Source organism: Capra hircus, chromosome 6 (genome assembly GCF_001704415.2).
Source record: "Capra hircus breed San Clemente chromosome 6, ASM170441v1, whole genome shotgun sequence".
Lineage (NCBI taxonomy): Eukaryota > Metazoa > Chordata > Mammalia > Artiodactyla > Bovidae > Capra > Capra hircus.
In genome coordinates this window covers 11,369,093-11,382,882 of record NC_030813.1, presented here as the reverse complement: position 1 = coordinate 11,382,882, position 13,790 = coordinate 11,369,093, and the positions used below count along the sequence as shown (strand labels likewise).

At 43.3% G+C, this 13,790-nt stretch overlaps 1 protein-coding gene and 1 long non-coding RNA gene across 2 annotated transcripts in view; one reads left to right on the top strand and one right to left on the bottom strand.

Moving 5' to 3' along the window:
* LOC108636271 lies at positions 397 to 1,722 on the bottom strand. The gene is made up of 2 exons (XR_001918244.1): positions 1,615 to 1,722; positions 397 to 1,352 (listed from the first exon to the last, which is right to left on the bottom strand). It is a non-coding gene; the product is annotated as an uncharacterized LOC108636271 (long non-coding RNA).
* Positions 1,875 to 13,790, top strand: part of UGT8 (UDP glycosyltransferase 8) — a 112,760-nt gene continuing 100,844 nt past the window's right edge. The window contains exon 1 of the mRNA XM_018049186.1: positions 1,875 to 2,382. The gene's annotated coding sequence lies outside the window, so the exon portion shown is untranslated. The remainder of the gene's footprint in view (positions 2,383 to 13,790) is intronic.

Sequence of the window (13,790 nt, the reverse complement as noted above, 5' to 3'; positions counted from 1 at the left end):
TGGGAACTTGGAAAATGGATTAAATATGAGAAATATGCATTCATTCTTCAAGAGAAGTAGCAAATGCTTTCATCATTTACTTTATCCAGCCATTCAGTCAATAATATTAAGTGTTAAATGCTGGTAGATCCTTAAAAAGGAGAGAAAGAGACTCACCGATTTTTTTGAATAATTTCAAGCTCCAAAAATGCAATTCAAGTATGTATACAATGACTGACTTAACATATTTTAAGTTATGGGATGTCTTTTGTGTGCAGAGATGTGAGAAAATAATCATTATATAAAGAGTGTTGTAGGCAATAGATAAAACAAAGAGACAATAAACATGGATATATCCCTACATACTAGAGCAACACATTTTCTTTCCGAAAATCTGACAAAAATATTATTTGACGGTCAGTTTAAATGACTTTATTAAGTAAAGGATTGTGACACAAATTCTTAAAAATCTTTCATAAAATTGAGTATTTTTGCTTAATTTCTAGTACTTTTTTTAACCAAGAATTTACAAATGCATTATCCAAAAAGTAGCCTGCAACTGCTTGAACGATTACTTGAAGCTTGACAGTTGAGAGAGGGGAACTTTTAAAGTAAATGCTTAAATTCTCTTATGTCAGATTGTTATCCGTGTTTACATTTTAGGTTTTTCTAATGAAATTAAATGGAAAATGATTATAGAGGTCAGTGATCTCCTTTGGTCAGGTACAAAGACTGAGAAAATATCCCCTATGTTTTCACAATATTCCAAATTTCTAATCTGCAAAGAAGGTAAACACATTCTTTTTTAAAATCCGCGTTTAGAAGTCTATCAGTGAACTTTGGACTCTGGTACTTAAACATAGAAACATAAATAAAATGCTAATAGCAATGCATGTTAGTCCCCCCCCCCTTTTAATGTTAAGTAATACTATGCACAATAAAACATAGTTTCCGTTTTCTTTTCTAAGGGCACAAAATCCCAGCCTATCTCTGAAATTCTGTTTGGAGCAAGCAAAGAACGGCTTGACTTGGCATTTTTTTTAAATTCCCGTGTTTGGTGTTTAAACGTATAACGTATGTACAGCGGCGGCATCTTAGCTTCTGCAGCTTACACCCCACATGATTTTTAGCTTTTCTGAAAGCTATGTCATATATATACACATTGAATACATAGCCAATCATGCTCAGAGGAAAAGCGAACAACTGTTAGACTTTCCTGGTTCCCGGGAGGACAGCACTCTAAGATCAGACTCTTAAAGGTACTTGGCCTCTGACTGGGGGAGAGGGCAGGGAAGGTGAGGTACCACAGCAGGCCTGGGTATGCAAGCTGCTTCCTGGCTTTCTTGCCTGGACGCCGACTTGGCGAAGCTCTGCTGCTGGCAAACACAGATCAGTCAGGATAAAGTCGCCACAGACTAAACCAAGCAAAGCATAAATGGCTCTTTTCAGCACGAGTCTGTGAGGAGGGATGTTCCTGAGCCCAGCAACCCCATTTCCTTCCTCCAAGATTCCCAACTCGCCTTTTCTAAACCCTTTCTGACTTACAAGGCAGGTGGCTGATCACCTAAGCACCTCCCCCGCACCCCCCCCCCGCCCCGGCCCGCCCGCCGCCTTCCCTTCACTTATCTCCTTCACCTCCTAGCCCAAGTTCAACTTTTTCGTGGGTTCGGAAAGAAGGAGGCAGACTAGCAGGCTGGGAAGTTAGGGCAGGCGCGCTCCCACCACACCACGCAGATTCGAGCGGCGCTGGTGTGACGGAAAAAGGCGGGCACGGGGACCAGCTGGGAGGTGGCAACGAGGGCACAGGGCACGCCTCGCGGGGGGACGGGGGCGGGGCCACGTGCCAGTCCCAGGGTTCCCAGCTGCAGCACCCGAAGGCTCGCGCGCCCCAGCCCGCCCGCCCGCGAGCATCCCGGTCCTAGGACTCTGCGCTTCGCTCGGCCCGCGAGCGCGCGGCACGAAGGCGCGTCGCCATCCATGCCCCGGCCGCGCGAGCAGGAGGCGCTCGCAGCCCCCGGCGTGTAATGCGAGGCTGAGCGCGTGGCGGCCCGCGTCGTGCCCTGCGGAGCCAGGCGCGGGAGGTGAGGGGCGCACTCCAGCTCAGCTCGCGGCGCGCGGGGCGGGGCGCGGCTGCTGGGGGGGCCCGGCCGCCTGCGGGGAGCCGCGGAGGAGCAGGCGCGCTGCGGACCCGAGGGAGGGCACGGTTAAAGCTTTGCCATCAATTCGGAGTCCAGAAAGTCCGTCCTAAGCTAACACGCTAACTCTGCAGCCTCCCTCACGACCCCAAGCCACCGAAGGCGGCGACACCTGATCCAGGGACCCAAACACGGGTCCCTTCTGTCCCCGGATACAATTACGCGGCGGAGACACACTCAAACTCACGCGCAGCAGCCAAGAGCCGAGGTAAGCGGAGGGACCACGCGGTTGAGCGGGCGGAAGGGGGGCGGGTAGGCAAGAGGAGAGGGGCGCTGTTAGATCCCGGAGGTGAGTGCTGGGCGAATGACTGCGATCCCGGGGTGGGGGTTAGGGATCCGAAAGAGCAGTTGCGGTTGGGCTGAGGGAGTTAAGGGTTGGGGGTGGGTGGGAAGGAAGACGGTGAGCTGAGGCGGAGGGGTGTGAAGGAGATCTTTCCAAGCTGCCCCAGTCACGCCTGTGCGCCCTTCCCTCCCATATGGCTCTCGATTGAGGTCCTCTCACTTCGCGCGTGCAGGCTGAGAGGGCATAACGCGGCGCGGATCTGGCCAAGGACTTTGCACTTGACCCTGGAGGGATGGGCACCGCGGAACCCCAAGGCCATAGCCCGCTGTCAGGGATGGGGGCCCCGGGAGGTGCTTCTTCGGAAACTCTCCAACTCTCCTCCACTTCGTCCTCTCCTTGAGGGGGAACTAGACCTGGGTGCGTTGGGGGTAGGGCGTGGCTGGGGACACCGACACAGGGACCTTTCAGTGCCCGCAAGCCTGTGCGACCCTGGGGAATGCACAGTAGTGGCAGGGTCTACGCGCGGATGCGGGGGCCATATGGCGTGCCCTTGCTCTAGGGAAGCCTGTGCGGGTGAGAGAGGAGTCGAGAGAAAGGACGCGCTGCAGGAAGTAGGGCGCCTTCGGTGGACCGGAGGAGCGGTGAGGGGGCCTGGGATATGCGGTTCGGAGTTGTACCGGGCAAACCGCGTAGGGGGGCGCAAGATTAAGCCGTGCGACCCGGCAGAAGGACGGTCACGGTTGGCGAGGGGTTTATTCAGTCTGTATGTGTAAATTCACTGCTTTAATTGAGCGTTTATGAAGTTGAGTACCGGAATGTGCCACTCTGCAGCACTTCCTTAAGAAAGGACCACCTCTGTACCTGTACCGCTGGTTGCCATCACCTTAAAGCAACTCTGGGGGCGAGGAGGGAAGAAAGTGAGAGAACTTCTGAAAGTCTGCAGACTAACTCAGTCGGCTGGGTTGTGTTAACTAGTCATCCTCAAGGGGAAGAGGGCGTATCACAAGAGTGAGGAGTGGGTAGCATTTTTATTTTCAACTAGGCATGACCCAAGAGTCACCTCTATTATGAATCAGTGTTAGTGATAGAGGCAGCCTTTTATTTCAGGTGGCTTCTATCCAGAAAAGGTAGAAAAAACGCTACTCTAAACCTTCCGTTTCCCTCAGGCTGTCATCTAGTATAATGAGTTTTTCAAGATTAATGACATGAAGATGTGGAAGTTTGGCTAGCTTCCAAGAGTGCTGTTGTTTCTATATCTGATAATTTCGTATTCAAAGAAAAACGTCTCCACTCAGAATTGGTGTAATTGGTGTGCTTTATTTCCACTTATTCTCAGGAAAAAAACAAACAAACACTTGAAGAAAGGAGGGAAAGTGCTTTTTAAATGGTATTTAATAGTATTAGAAGTAATCGTATTTTATTCCCTGGAGATTTTTAAATTAATTGGAGTCACGCACATCAATATTGTATAGTGAGGGAATCCGCACGTTGCATTCATTGAATCCGATCATAAATCAGTCTATGTTTTCTTCTGTCTCAGAGAAACAGTGGACTAGTTTTCTCCTGTAGAAACTTATCTCCAGGCAGTTTGAGGTTTGGTTTTGGAATGTCTCTGTCCAACTATTCTAGATAATTCCAGAAAAAAACACTGGAGTATTATTTGTGTTGCTGTGTTTTGTGATTTACTGCTATAGGAGTGTTTAAAAACTACAATGAAGCATAATGCCCTGACATTTAATAATAGCCTGATAGTATGTAAGTAGCTTGGGTGTAATTGAGTAAAAACTGTACTTGTGACTTTCTCTTGATGATACTACTATAGATAATACTACTATAGAGATCAAACTCTTATGTCTAAACTTTCCAGAGCTTTATGCTTATGGTGTTAATGCCTGGTGCACATATTAGAATAAGTAAACCAATTCAGTAAATAAAAATACTTATAACAGAATTTGTCTTTTGTAAAGTCTTTTTTTGTATGTAAAGAGTTTGATAGTTCACATTTGATTTAAATTACTTAAAACATTTCATGGTATCTTATAAATAACCATCAGCTTAATTACTATGTAAATATTGATGGCCAAGGAACAAAATAACCATACTCTCAATTCTTAGACTCCTTTTCAAGGTTATTATGTACCTGTTTATCAGATAATATTGACTTGATTCTGTTTAATTCACATTAAGTTTCCAAAGTACATCGAGAATGAGACACTTTGGATTGTTTTTGCAATATGTAATGAAACTGCATTTATTTGATACCATCTGGGTTGTTGCTTATTTACATAAGCACGTTTTCTAAATAGCTGACCACTCACACCATTCATTACTGAAACTTTAAAAAGTTAGTTATTAAAACAAGCAGTGTCTAAATGTTCCCCTCTTAGTTGGTCCCCAGGATGTAAGCTAAATTTTTTGTTAGATTGTCTTTATGAACCTGAATTCATAAAGAATTGAATAGTGCTATTTCTTGAGGTGTATAGAGCTGTTTTTGTTAATGGTAAATGGTCTCAGCCTGCCCAGCTGAAATACTAGAATGGAGACATAAGTACTATTCTCTTCCTCTCTCTCTCTCTTTTTTTTTAATTTGTGGTTTTTCTGTGCCCTCTTTCTGTTATCAGCTATCACTTTCTACTGCTGTCAGACTGTAAGCGGGCCCTGCTGCTGTATCTGTTGTCTTTTTTTGGCTTCCGAGATGATGTGGGCTATTGCTCTAGTATAAAGCCTGTGTCATTTGTGACAGATACATGCTGTCCTCATCTTTTGTTTCTGGGCTATATAGTGAGCTCAGTTGCTGAGGTTCCTAGACAGGTAGCTTCTATATAAGTGGTTTTTAAAAGTGTTTGTTTTTTTTTTTTAATAGAAAATTTGTATATGAGATCTTTAGAAGGGTGTCTTAATTTCAGACATTCAGTCTTCTGGAAGATCTTTTCTTTTCTGAGAAATCTAAGCAAACCTTTAATAAAAGAGTTTACTTTTCTGATGGTAGCCCCAGGTTATCTTTGTGTAAGGATACATGTATGATGATATTTTACATCTTACTTCCTGCCACTGAAGTTGACTAGCTGTTCACAATGTTGACAATATTTCTCTTCCCTGAAAGCCATAATAGTGTGATTTGATAATCCTGGTTCCCATACCTGAAGCTAGGTGAATCATTTCAATACTGTTTTGCATACCCATGTACGGAGGGGCTACATGATCAAATGAATTTGAATAAAATTGTTTTAGTTAGTCTTGAAAACAGTGGTAATCATATCTTCCTAATCTAAAGCATGTTACAAACATCCTTCTTTTTTTCAATAAATACTTATTACTTTCAATAAATGCTTATTAAATACATACTATGCATTGGGCACTGTGGTCTTGTACACTGGGGATATGCAGACATAAAGACTATGGGAGGACTCTGGATTTAAGAGGATTAGATAGACAGAAAACAAGTTAGTTTCAGTATAGTTTTACTATAGTGCTGTATGTTCTGAGAGTGCTGTGATAGGGATACTCAGGGCGCCCTAAATAGGCATTTGGACGTGGCCAGTTCTACATGGGGACAGAACACTAGAGAGGCTTCATAGGGAAGGTCACAGCAGAGGTCAACCAGACAAGGCAATCAGAAGGTAACCAGTTAAGGGCAAGATCATGGAGGACTGTTTGTCATCCTAAGATGCATAGACCATTTTCTCTTCAATGTTGTTTTAAACTAAAGAGTGATGAGAAGACAGCTGTCACAGCTGTCTAGCAGATTGATCTGAGGTGGGAGACAGGGATAACAAGTCAGAAAGTATTGAAGTGATCTTGTTAAGAGAAGTTGAGGACCTTATACCAATATGGTGGCAGTGAGATGAAGAAAAGGGTTTGGTCACACAGATGTTAAGGTGGTAGAATCTCTTGGATTAGATGACTGGTTAGATGGTGGGTGGTACGGGAGGACAGGATAGGGACTTTAAAGGAGAAGCAGGTTTGAAGACCAAGGATGGTAGAGTTCAGTTTTGGAAATGTAGAATAAGAAGTGCTTATAGAAGGCAATGGCACCCCACTCCAGTACTCTTGCCTGGAAATCCCATGGACGGAGGAGCCTAGTGGGCTGCAGTCCATGGGGTCGCTGAGAGTTGGACACGACTCAGTAACTTCACTTTCAGTTTTCACTTTCATGCATTGGAGAAGGAAATGGCAACCCACTCCAGTGTTCTTGCCTGGAGAATCCCAGGGACGGGGGAGCCTGGTGGGCTGCCGTCTGTGGGGTCGCACAGCGTCGGACATGACTGAAGCGACTTAGCAGCAGCAGCAGCATAGAAAATCCAGCTGGAAATTAGTGTCCAATGGATGATTGCACAGAAGTTCTGCGCTGAGAGGTCTGGGCTACATTTGTTGTTACTCAGTCACTTAGCCATGTCTGACTCTTTGCCACCCCATGTTCTGCAGCACACCAGGCTTCCCTGTCCTTCACCATCTGGAGTTTGCTCAAACTCATGTCCATTGAGTCGGTGATGCCATGCAACCATCTCATCTTTTGTCGTCCCCTTCTCCTCCAGCCTTCAATCTTTCCCAGCATCAGGGTCTTTTCTAATGAGTCAGCTCTTCATATCAGGTGGCCAAAGTATTGGAGCTTCAGCTTCAGCATAAGTCCTTCTAGTGAATATTCAGGATTGATTTCCTTTAGGATTGACTGGTTTGATCTCCTTGCAGTCCAAGGGTCTCTCAAGAGTCTTCTCTTGAGATAGGTAGGTACGTAAATGGGTGGATGAATGGGGGGACTCCTTTAGCCATTTTCAACATACAGGTTGTTGCCAAAAAAAGGAAGTCAGTAGATCTTCTAGGGCAGGTTCACAGAGTAAGAGGGAATTAGAGGCCTGGGGAGATCCTAAAATCTAAGAGTTGGTAAAGACATAGGGAGTAAGGCAATGGCAAACCACTCCAGTACTCTTGCCTGGAAAATCCCATGGACGGAGGAGCCTGGTAGGCTGCAGTCCATGGGGTCGAAAAGAGTCAGACACGACTGAGCGACTTCACTTCCAGTTTTCACTTTCATGCGTTGGAGAAGGAAATGGCAACCCACTCCAGTGTTCTTGCCTAGAGAATCCCAGGGATGGGGGAGCCTGGTGGGCTGCCGTCTATGGGATCCCACAGAGTCGGACACAACTGAAGTGACTTAGCAGCAGCAGCAGCAGCAAAGAAAGAGAAGGTAAAATGCAAGTTGGGAGGAAAATTAAGGGAGAGTTGTTTTTAGCAACTGAAGGAAAGAAGAATTTCAAGATATGAGAAGCTGAGTAGTAAGATGGAGGGGGGGCGGTATTAGACAGTCCTGGTTCTGCCCCTGTCTATGTCTGTGACCTTGAATTCAGAGCTTAGTTCCCTTTCCTCATTTACGTAATGAGGATCAAAGTGTGACTTCCCAGGGCTACTGTGAGGATCAAATGAGGTAAATCAAGCTCAGTGACTGGAAGGTTACTGGTTTGTGTTCAATAAGTGTTCAATAGCTGATTTTTATGGAAAGCTCAGTCATGTTGGACTCTTTGTGATCCCATGGACTGTGGCCCACCAGGTTCCTTTGTCCATGAAATTTTCCAGGCAAGAATACTGGAGTGGGCTGCCGGTATTCCCTTCTCCAGGGAATCTTCCCGACCTGGGAATCGAACCCAGGTCTCCCGCATTGCAGGCAGGTTGTTTACTGTCCGAGCCAGCAGGGAAGCCCTTTATGGAAGCAGAACTTGGATTTGGCGATTGAGTGGTCTGTAGATACTGCTGCTTTTAGCAGCACTCCTTTTCAGGGTTTAGGGAGGTTGATTAAAAGATCTATTAAAAGGGGCTTCCCTGGTGGCCCAGATGGTAAAGAATCTGCCTGCAATGCCGGAAATCAGGGTTCAGTTCCTGGGTTGGGAGATCTCCTGGAGAGGAGCATGGCAACGCAGTCCAGTATTCTTGCCTGGAGAATCCCACGGACAGAGGAGCTCACAAAGAGTCAGACAGGGCTGAGTGAATACTCTTTCACTTTAAGATGGAAACTTTATTATATTTATAATATAATTCTTTGGGGAAGAAGCCAGTACAACAGGGGCAATAATAAAGTGAAAAAAAAAAAAAAAGAAACTTTTGAAGGGAGAAGAGAGAACTTTGGAACCTGTTCCTGAAAGGATGTGGGTGGGGTTGGGTCAGGAGCTCTGGAGAGGAGTTAGCGTCCTCAGGGAAGGCCATGTTCTCACCAGCCTGGAGGGTCCATAGCAACTTTGCTGCTTTTTAAAAGCCTCTGGTAATCAAATCATAAACATTTCTAACGTTTTATTTAAAGTTTCTTGATATTTAAGTGAATTTAAGTGAGTTCTAATTTCTCAGGTAATCCACTAAGGCCAAAGATTATTCATTTTAAGAGACTCTGGAAATAAAAACAAACAAAAAAGATAGGTGATATTAAAGCAACAAAATATAATTTAATGTTTGATTCAGATGGCACTTGCATGTCAAATGGTGTCTTAAAAATCAACATTGTGGAAAGCAGGTATTAACCTGTGTAGTAGAGGAGGGACTGATGCGTAGATTTCTTAAAAATTTGAGCTGACCATAGTAATATTTTAAAATATCTCCTTTTTTCCTTAGGATTTTCTCTATTTGGATGAAATAGTGCTCTATATTAGAAACATCTGAAATTAGGTTTCTATATTAACATGTATATGGATTTTTTGCCATGTATTTAGTGGGTATTTTGAAAAAAAAAAAAATTTACATATATGAACTGGTTTGGGAGCCAATTAACAATAACATAGTGTATACTGTTTACCAAGTGGTTGTTAGGCATATTGGTGGTTAATTAATTAATTTTTTTTTTTTTTAGTTCAAATTAAGAAGTCTGTTTCAAAACATACTTAGCAATATTTATTCCTTATCATTTGTTTATATAGCATGAAGAATGGTACATAGTTTTTGGGACACCCAATAAATGTTTTTTGAGTAAAATGAAATTGAATGTTCAGTATTTTAAGATGAACTGAAGTCCATTATGTGTGTAGTTTTTAACCTGTGATGACCTTCTTTTCCTGAGATTCTTTACCTACATCTTTGTCATCGGGACCTCTGTGTCTTGGAGTTAAGTTTTGGTCTGTTGCGCTAACTCCCTCTCAGTGTATGGTCCCACCCTTGCAAACCATAGTGGCCTATGCAGGTGATTCTCAAAGACTCCTGAAAGTTCCATATTGTATGTTCACAGACTCGGCTTTGGACTCTTTGGACTCGGTTCAGGACTCCCTTACAGAGATGGCCGATGCCACGTTGAAACTGACTTAGACATGAGCTCGGCATTTGGGGTTCAGAGCCCAGATGGAAACGGAACTTCTGGGTTTGTGAATGGCAGGGTGTATAGGACAGCCGGGTCAGTTCTGAGTCTCTGGCTATAAGCAGTAAAACATTTGGATTAGGTGGAAAGAACATGTAGTTAGGAACGTTTCACAGATTCTGTGTATTTTGCTAATAATGCTCTTCTGTTTGTCTGAATTTTTAATAATGGAAACAATCACTATATTGGAGGTATTATTTCCCTTGACTTGATTGAAATAACAGAAATGCACCTAGAGGTATTCCCTTTCACTAAATAAATTTATATTGTAACTGCTTTGGTAAATATTTGCCTCATTTGAGAATATTATGAGTACAAACATATGTGTAAAATTGCTTCACACTTTTCAGTTAGATTTTAAAGAAATTTAACACTTGAAACGTTTTCGAGACACCAAGTTTTATTTTTTTAGCTGTATATTGGCCATAACTTACTTTAATAATAACCATGGGGCTGATTTTACTCCACGTGAGATGTTTTAGCTTAAACAAAATGTTCTCATGGTTTAAAAAAAATTTTAGACAATAGAATCAAGTGTGGAGACATGCCTTGATTTTTATAATATGTTCCTGAAAAGTTATATAAAATTTAGTTTTTATAAGTTGAATCATATTTGTAGAATTTAAAAGTTTCAAAACACTTGAAAGTAAGGCAGAATTTAAACTCTTAAAATATAGATTATGGGTATATAGATTTTTTTATATTAATTTTATACCTTTCCATATGTTTGAAATAGTTGACAGTCCAAAAAAATATGGACAATGATTTTAAAGCATATCATGTTTAAAATGTACCCATTTAAAACCATCTCAGATTCCCTGATGGTTCAGTGGTAAAGAATCTGCCTGCCAGTGAGGGAGATGCAGGATTTATGGGTTCGATCCCTGGGTTGGGAAGATCCCCTGAAACAGGAAATACAATCCACTCCAGTAGTCTTGCTGTGAAAATCCCATGGAGAGAGGAGCCTGGTAGGTTACAGTCTGTGGGGTCGCAAAGAGTCGGACACAACTGAGCGACTAACACCCACACACACCAAGCAATCTCAAAGTACGTCCCTCTCTAAAAAAATCTCATTCTGATTAATCTGTTTTGCAAACTCATACTTTCCTAATGGACTTAAGCGAACACACACAACAGCAACAAACCGCAAGGACACCTCTGTACCACACTGTAAATAATATAGTCATATCTACCATCTTAAACTTGTCAGATAACGGCTTAATCTGATTCTCAGTCGTAACCACATTGTAATATCCCTTGTTCAGAAGAGAATGCATAGACAGGAATTTTTTTTTTTTTTTTTAACTAGCAATAGAGTGAGCCCTTCAGTGATGTTGCCTTCCTGCATTGAGACAGCTGCCCTGAGACTGGGTGGATGGCGCAGAGCCCTAGCTGTGTCTGCTTCTTCTGGAGGCCATGTGCTTTGCATAGCCTTTGCATTTGTGCTGCTGTCCCCGTGGTTCATTTGTACTGTCATCCAGTTGGGAGAGCTGGACTTAGAAGAAAACTAGTCAGACAGGTTTGCCTGTCTGTTTAGAAAGGGGTGGGGGGGGAGCTGGGGGTGGCAGCAGAATTGTGCATAAAGTCAAGGGTGAAGCTATTTTAAGGAATATTAATGCTAATCACTGACTGTTTTTTCCTGGTTTAGAAAATACTTCAGTGGCATTTGTGAGAATATATTAATACCTTAATGGAGCTAAAGTGATCAGAAGAGAAACTGGAAGGAGAAGTAGCTAAGAAACAGGGAATTAGAGCAAGATGATGGAGAGTGGGAGAGGAGATTATATTGGAGGAGAAGGAAAAAAAAAAAGCAGGAGAGAATGAGTGCTTCAGCGGCCTATGTGGGCTTTGTGTGACTCTGGAGCACCGTGGCAGGGGACCATAGTATTGATCTGAGCTTGAGTTTAATAAAAACCAGTGCCTGTGATCCTCCACGTTCAGAAGAGGAAACACTACTGGCTCAGTCAGGGCTGAGGTTTACTAGGAACATTGGTGGCCAAACGTAGCTACCGTCTCGGACACTACCTATGTGTTGCCAACACTCAGTTCCTCTGAGCAGTAGTAAAGTCTTACAGTCATGCAGCTTTTTCGTTCCTTGCACATTGCTTACTCGGACCTTCTATCATTTTATACTCATTCTTGCCTGTCCAGTAGTGTTAGTCACACAGTCGTGTCCGACTCTTTGCGACCCCATGGACTGTAGCCCACCAGGCTCATCTGTCCGTGGAATTTTCCAGGCAAGAATACTGGAGTGGATTGCCATTCCCTTCTCTGTGGGGTCCTTATCCAGGGATCAAACCTGGGTCTCTGGCATTGCAGGCAGTTTCTTTACCACTGTGCCGTGTGGGGAAGCCCGTCCAGTAGGTCGGCACATCTTCTGAACCATGGAGACACAGCGCTCTGAGGTCACCAGGACAGGCGTAATGTTTGGACCCGGGCTCCTGGCCCTTCGTCTTCACCTGGGAATGCTGGCTCTCAGAGCTCCCTGTTATCGGGCTCCCCTCTGATCCCCCTTGTCTACTTCCTCCCGTCCCCCACACAGTTCCGTTCACTGGGTTCCCTTTGTCTCTCTAGGCGTTTGCTTCAGGATATCCCCCACCTGAATGGCTCTGGGTTCTGCTTTTTTCCCTCTGGTCTTGCAGACTGTCATCCTTCATGGTCTCGATACTCAAGCCCCAACTCAGACTGCTGTGTCCCAGTTTCCATTACTTCCCTTTCATTTCTGTATTTGGCTGTGATAGTTGATCACTTGGTTATGTTAATTCTCCCTCTGAAAAGAGTATGTGCAGTTAGAGGGTGGACTTTCACTCTGGGTTTCCCTATAAGGCCTTGGACAAATACACTAATCAGAGATAAGATATTTAAACATGGTTGAATGATACCTTCTGTGACTCAGAGCAGGAAGGGAGGTAAATTCCCTAAAATGCTGTATGTATATTGATACTTTTTTCCTGTTTTTCTTTTTTTAAAAACCATATCATTGAAACTAGAAACATTCTCTTTCTTTGTAAATGAATCATCCTGTATAGACTGCTGTAACATTTAGTTATGACAGCTAAAAAAAAAAGAAAAAAAAAAAGGTTTGGTCTGTGGAAAGATCATATTATAGGTCTTTGAACTCTTTATTATAAAATATATAATGGTTTGGTAGATTTTTCTTTTAAAATTTACCCAGGGCTTCTAATGGATGGAAGTACATTCACAGCTAATTTAAGGAAAGACTAATAGGAGGAAATAATGCCACAGATAATTAAGTGTATTTAGTTTTTAATTTGTGTTTATATTTGAATATGGACTTCCCGGGTGGCTCAGACTGTAAAGAATCTGCCTGCAATGTAGGAGACCCAGGTTCGATCCTTGGGTCAGGAAGATCCTCTGGAGGTGGAAATGGCAACCTATTCCAGTCTTCTTTCCTGGGAAATCCCATAGATAGAGGAGCCTGATGGGCTACGGTCCATGGGTCACAAAGAGTCAGACACGACCGAGTCAGACATGTCTGATGTCAAGAAACAGTAGTTGGAGAAAATGATTACACATATTAGGAAGCTGTGACTTGAAGCAATCAAATTGTTTCCTCTCTCCCTGACCCCCTGATAAGACCTTTTATATCAACTGACCAGAAGCACAACATGAGTTCTTTTCCCTCTAACCAAAGTTTTCTGGTTCAAAGTGTAACTCTTCCATGTCATTATGGGCAGGGAAGTAGCAGTAGCAATAGAATGAGACTAGATCTTAAGAAATTCTTCAGCAACAAAAAAGGAAATTGACAGGTTAACTAAGACTGTTAATAAGAACCGATGTCTGACTCTGTTATTTCCCAGTTTTAAATAATTCACGTGAGCTTTAAGAAGTAATTTTGTTTTGATCAGTTAGACTTTATCTGAGCATATAGGCTTCCTTTGAGGCTCAGCTGGTAAAGAATCTGCCTGCAATGCAGGAGACCTGGGTTCCATCTCTGGTTGGGAAGATCCCCTGGTGAAGGGGAAGGCTACCCACTCCAGTGTTC